We start from the raw sequence: 7429 nt of genomic DNA on the forward strand, positions 1-7429 counted from the left end.
GCACACTTTCAGTGTTCATAGTTTGAGATCACCTAAAAGTCTCATTCAGACATAAACACAGGATCCCACTAGCAGGAACACACTCAAAAGCTTACAAATCAATATATTCAAAACACACCAAACCCCCCCCCCCCCCCCCCCCAGCCCACCCCCCCCAAAAAAAAAAAACAAAAAAAAAAAAAGTACATAACAGAGATGATTTACAAGGGGAAAAAAATCATCTTCCAAAATTATAACTATTCACTTGACTATATCCCAACCATACAAACTTTTCGGCCAGTGTCATGACAAAACTTAAGTAATCTCATTCCTAGGCAAAAGTCAGAAAGCAAGTTGGAAAAAAAAAATATTAAGTAACCTCTCTATGAGTATGATAGGTCAAAAAAATCCCACCTAGCCACCCAGAGTTAAAATTTGGCCAAATTTGTGATTAAAAAAAAAAAAAAATCTTTGTGTACTAATGGCTATGTGGTCTTGTGGTGCGACACTCACTTCTGGATCGGAAGGTCCTGGGTTCGAGCCCCGCTCAGCGCATAGTTGAGTCCCTGGAAAAGCCTCTTTACTCTTTAAAGCGCTTTGAGCAAATGTAGTGGATATTACACTATATAATAGCTCTAATAATTAATTTTAATTGGTACACTTACCCTTCTTCTTTTCTTGGCAGCTCTTCCCCCCTGCCTGAAATCATCATAGACATTGAAGACTTTGTCTGTCATAGTGGATGCTTACTCCCCATCCAGAATCAAGGACAGCTTGTCTGTGAATAAACGGGACTCACAGAATTATAACAAAGACTAAGTATGTCTAAACTAAACTGCCCTCATTTATTTGTTTTTATACTCTAAGAGAGGCAATACTCTTGTCTGTGAATAAACGGGACTCACAGAATTATAACAAAGACTAAGTATGTCTAAACTAAACTGCCCTTATTTATTTGTTTTTATACTCTAAGAGAGGCAATACTCTTGTCTGTGAATAAACGGGACTCACAGAATTATAACAAAGACTAAGTATGTCTAAACTAAACTGCCCTCATTTATTTGTTTTTATACTCTAAGAGAGGCAATACTCTAAAATTAAAAAAAAATATATAAAAAAAACAAAAAGAAAAACACAAAGAAAATAAACATATTACATATGTTTCCACAGTTTTTATTCCTACAGCAGATACTTTGGATCCAAATATTATTACAAATGTGGTCTCAACAACATGGATTCCGAAAGCCGAGCCTCAAACAACCTGCAAGTATCGGGTAGACTATTTAAAAATCCTTTTGACTTCAGCATTCCATAAAGATAAAACACAAACACAATTCTGCAATGCATGCTAGCAACAATAAATAACGCTGTCATTATCCCCAGACACCTGTCTGGGGATAATAAAAATTTGTTATCCCCAGACACCTGTCTGGGGATAACGAATTTTCATTATCCCCAGACGCATATTTGAAACTCCGCTCTTTTAAACAATTATCCACATTCCAGAATATGGAATGTTTCCAGATGCACATAGAAATAAGGAAAGTTAATAAAATATCTATAAAAACATAAAATTAACCAACATTAAAATCAGTCGTTACTACATATACACAATATGCGTCGACTTCGAATTGGGTGTCATGGCCGAATGGTTTTAGTCGTCTGCCCTGGAAGTTTGACCATAATCGACGTTGTGGGTTCGAATCCTGGTAACGTCACTTTTTTTTTTTTAAATTCCGTCTTCTTTTTACAGAACGTTGAAAGGGATAAATGTCCCATCCATCCTCCCCCCACCTCTTTTTTTTTTATTATTAAACTCTCTCTCTCTCTCCTCTCTCTCTCTCTCTCTCTCTCTCTCTCTCTCTCTCTCTCTCTCTCTTCTCTCTCTCTCTCTTTTTTTTTTTTTTTTTCTAGTTTCTAGCAAATATATTCGTCCCCACTCCGATCTCAAATAGTGTCTAAAAAGAATAAATAATTAAAAAGCAAACAAACAGAAATATTCAGAGAGCGACCAAATGGTCAGATAGAGGAGAAAAAAAAAAACAATAATTGTTTTAAAAAATAAAAACAATAATTGTTTTAAAAATAAAAACAATTTAAGAAATTCATGCTCAGAAACGGAACATTTACATAAAGGTTTAGCAAACAAAAAACTCTAAGGTTTAGGTCAAAATATTAAAAAAAAAAAGAAAAAGAGAGATTTCCCTCGGAGCAGGGAATAGAGTTAACAATAATAATAATAATAATAATAATAATAATAATAATATAATAATAATAATAATAATAATAATAATAATAATAATAATAATAATAATAATAATAATAAAATAAATAATAATAATAATAATAATAATAATAATAATAATAATAATATAATAATAATAATAATTATAATAATTATAATAATAATAATAATTATTATAATTATAATAATAATAATAATAATTATTATAATAATTATAATAATAATAATAATAATAATAATAATAATAATATAAATAATAATAATAATAATAATAATAATAATAATAATAATAATTAATAATAATAATATAATATTAGTAATGTATGATAATAAGAGTATTAATAATAAATAATACTATTATTGATAATAATATAATAATGATTATGATGGTAATTAGTAATAATAATAACAAATATTAAATTATTATTATATTATTATTATTATTATTATTATTATTATTATTATTATTATTATTATCATTGACCAAACAAAAAAAAAAACAATAATAGATCTAGAGCAAATTAAATAATGAAATAATATTACGGAGAAATAAAAAATTCAACTGATTAAAAAAAAACTCTTGCTCGGAACTCGTAACAAAAGTGAAAACATGATATCAATGGGAAGAAAGAAAGAAAAGTAAAAAAAAAAAAAAAAGATGAGTGGGGGGGGGGGGGGGGGGGGGGGGGGGGGGGGGGGGGGGGGGGGTCGGTCGCGACTGGGTCGAATCTGTGCAGCTAAAAGGAGTAAAATGAAAGGTGGCCTTACCCACTGAGCTGCTATTCACACCGCTATCGGAATATTTTAAATTCATCATATATGAGCTATCCACCATTTTTGCTTCCTTGTTTTGGTAGTTATTTACATCTCTGATTCGAATAAAAATATGTTGTTGGATCTAGTTTTGTGGACGTGTGATACTAAATTGTATTGTCTTGTGCGAAGCAGACAGGAAAATAGCAGGTGTGGGTTTTGGGCTTTGGGGCGAACAACACCATGGCCTAGGAATTCGTCCGCGACATAAAAATTATTCCCGGTCGCCCCCAAAATTGTGGCCAGATTGAGCAAATTATAGAAACAAGAGATGATCAATAAAGTTAACAGGTAGGTAGGTAATGAAAATTTAAATGGTTGGTGGACTATGAACAGATTTGATGATTAACAACTTTCTTCCTGGTTGAAAATAAAAAGTCGAATTGCCAGTTTGACGTTTTCAGATCAAAGTAACAAAAGAAATTTCATTGATCCATTTGCTTTAAAATATTTTTTTTAAAAGAGCTGGATTTGACATTTGATCACTATTTACTTTCATCTTGTGTTAAATATCACTTGATATATTAACTGTTTTGGGACACAACCACTAGTATTTTTTCCAGAATATTTGGTATTTTTCACGCCTAGTTTGGCATTTTGCATAAAATCTTTCTGCCCACTTGCTACATGCGTCTGGGGATAGTATCCCAGACAGGAGTCTGGGGATAACAAAAATTGGTTATCCCCAGACACCTGTCTGGGGATAACGAATTTTTATTATCCCTAGACAGGCGTCTGGGAATAATGACAGCCTGACAATCAGCAATCGGTGTGTGTGATGTCTACCCGATTTCAATTCATAAATCAACAGCGATAGAATAAGAATGGCCAATAACTTACCATTTAAATTATCTCGGTGTCTCTTCCTCAATGATGCCTCCAGCATCAATTTACCCCAAGAGGCCATAGTTTGGAAGTGAGCAAGTGACGAAAAATGAAAAAATCAGCGCCGTAAATACGAAAACGAAAGTAGGAATTGTGCGAAATTGACTAATCATATGTTTCACAAAAAAATGAGCTACTAGGTATGTTTGCTTGTCTTTTGTCACCACGATAAGACTCCTTCCGCACTAGGACAAAACTGTCCCAGGACAAATTTGTCCTGTCCCGCTGGAGAAAACTTCTATTCAAAAGGGGTTCCGCACTAGGACAGGACTGTCCCGGGACACACCTGCGCGAATGCATTTTTTTTTTTTTTACAAGATTCAAAAGTTTATTTGTAGGCAATTGTCAATATAACTCATACAAGAATATAATATTTTCATCAACAAATCAAGTAAATAAAATCAATAATAAAGCAAGGCAAACAATGATAGTAATAATGATAGTAATAATGATAGTAATAATAATAATAATAATAATAATAATAATAATAAATAATAATAATAATAATAATAATAATATAATAATAATAATAATAATAATAATAATAATATATAATAATAATAATAATAATAATAATAATAATAATAATGATAATTATAATGGTGATAATAATAATGTAAAATCTTCTAATTAATAGATTAGTTATTTAATAGTTTGAATTATAAATTAATAAGTTAAAAAATAAGTCCTTGGTACAACTCTAATAATTCACATTTTATGAATCAACATAAGATACGACATGACGATAATGATTTTTTACACTGTACAATAGGATTTGTTTACATAAGATTTATATAATCATGAAATATTCTTATAGCAAGAGTAATATTATTGCTGCTGCTACTACTACTACAACAACTACTACTACAACTACTACTACCACTACCACCACCACCACTACTACTACTACTACTACTACTACTACTACTACTACTACTACTACTACTACTACTACTACTACTACTACTACTACACTACTACTACTACTACTACTACTACTACTACTACTACTACTACTACTACTATACTAATACTACTACTACTACTACTACTACTACTACTACTACTACTACTACTACTACTACCACTACTTCTACTATTACGACTACTACATCTACAACAACAACAACAACAACAACAACTACTACTACTACTACTACTACTACTACTACTACTACTACTACTACTACTACTACTACTACTACTACCACCCCACTACAACTACCACCTCTTCTCCACTACTTCTACTACTACTTCTACTACTACTACAACAACAACTACTACTACTACTACTACTACTACTACTACTACTACTACTACTACTACTACTACTAAGTAGAAGTAGTAGTAGTAGTAGTAGTAGTAGTAGTAGTAGTAGTAATGGATGAAATAGAGGTTGCATATTTCTGTGCTTTACTACGTGGAAAAAAAGACAAATTGAAAGAGAAAACAATATTGGGTGCATCCTTTAATGACCCAAAGATTGCTCAAGGGTCAATTCCGTAGACTCTATGGTGATCTCCGATCTTATTCTTAAAATGACTTTCTTGGAATCACCTCATTTTACCCAGGTGCAAATGAATACCGGTTCGCTGATGAAAGTAATCTTTGACGGACTAGTATCATTCAAGAGGATAATAGAAAGTCAGCATAGCTCGGTTGTACGGTCTTTGCTTCGTACCCGAAAGGCATCAGTTCGATCACCCGCTGATGCGCTGTGTTGCCTTGAGTAAGTCACCTCGCCTAGCTCAATTTGCGGCGCTGCACTGCGGCTAACGCCTGGGTTATACCTCGCCCTAGCTCAATTTGCGGCGCTGCATTGCGGCTAACGCCTGGGTTATTCCAGTCTTCCCTTGGAATAGACCCTCGAGAAAAATTTCCCCTATGGGATGAAAAGGGAATTTTATTTTTTTAATTTTAAACTGTTATCTGTCTGCTTAACGCTACAGCAACATGGATAAGTTCCGGATTTATAAGCTTAGGAGGCAAGATGGCCCATGGTTAGCGCGTTGTACTCTGCACTCAGAGGTTCTGTGTTCGATTCCGACCGAAGCCAATTTGTACTTTCTAGAGCAAGAAAATTTACTCCAATCACTCACTCCATTCAGGTGTAAAAGGGTACCTGTCAAGCTGGGATAGTAATCTGCGATAGACTAGCGTCCTGTTCAAAGGTTTTCAAACAAATACGTTAATTGTCCGCTTCACGCTATTGAAACCGGGATAACTCCTGTACAATTGGCTACAAGGCTCTAAAGGAGTTAATTTGTCTTACAATGAGTCCAAGTGGCTCAGAAGGACTTACTTAAGAATATTTTCATTGAAAATTCCCGAAATAAATAACGATAAAGATAATTGATCCCACAAGGTACCGAATAGATGTGCGACCGGTTTTAGACAGGTTACTGCTGTGTCACAAAGTGTGACACTTCTTAAATTATATTTATAAACATACGTTTTTAAATTGCCGATAATGTTTATGTTGCTATGTCTTCTGTACGTGGTTTCATCACATAGAATTATTTTTTGAATTCTTCTTGCTTTTTTATATTCAGAATTGAAATAAATAAATAAATCATAACTGTGAAATTGAATGTAAGCTTCAGTTTACTATACGAAAACAGATAAAATGGACGTTTCGGGTTTCCCCTTCATCAACAACACATGATGAATTAAAAACTACAGGCGAATGAGATAATGTGGTAGTGGCGTTGTTAAGATGCATAAACAAAAACATTGATGGGCAGGAAATTGTATGCTACTTTGTGAGGAAGCGCGAATTAAAACAGAGCAATAGAAATTTATAAAAGGTGCGTACTTAATTATGTTAAAAGAGGGGAGTATAGAAGACAGTGAACTAAAATAAAGTGTGGACTATTGTTGGAAAATAAATACAATGGAATTGGAAATAAATACAAATTGTAAGGGATGTAGGTATTAATATATTAGTGGCATTAGCAGCAGCAGAAGCAACAGTAGAAATAGTAGTAGTAGTAGTAGTAGTAGTAGTAGTAGTAGTAGTAGTAGTAGTAGTAGTAGTAGTAGTAGTAGTAGTAGTAGTAGTAGTAGTAGTAGTGTGTAGTAGTAGTAGTGGTAGTAGTAGCAGTAGTAGTGGGGATGCAGAAAATAAAGACAGGCATTTCAATTTTGACACGGCACCGTCAAGTCTGGGACTTTTTTGTCCTAGTGCGGAAGTCTGCTATATTTTTCTACTATCACAAACGATATGAACACGGGACTGGGACAGTCCTGTCCCGTTGATTTTGTAGCATTTCACAACGGCTTGGGACACAACGGGACTGTTTTGTCCCGTCCCAATAGGTGCGGAAGATTCCTCTAAATTCTATATGTTACAGATTTGGGACAGGACTGTCCCAGTGCGGAAGAGGGTTAAGAGTCCGAGCCAAGATTCGATACATCTGTTTCTAAAATAGATTATAATTCGTATATCTTGTTCATTCCACAGTTCATCAACTTTCACACAATTGTTTATTTTATTTTCATTACTAT

This window comes from Berghia stephanieae, chromosome 12 (genome assembly GCF_034508935.2).
Source record: "Berghia stephanieae isolate SIO BIC M18660-M18661 chromosome 12, UCSD_Bste_1.3, whole genome shotgun sequence".
NCBI classification, from domain to species: Eukaryota; Metazoa; Mollusca; class Gastropoda; order Nudibranchia; family Aeolidiidae; genus Berghia; species Berghia stephanieae.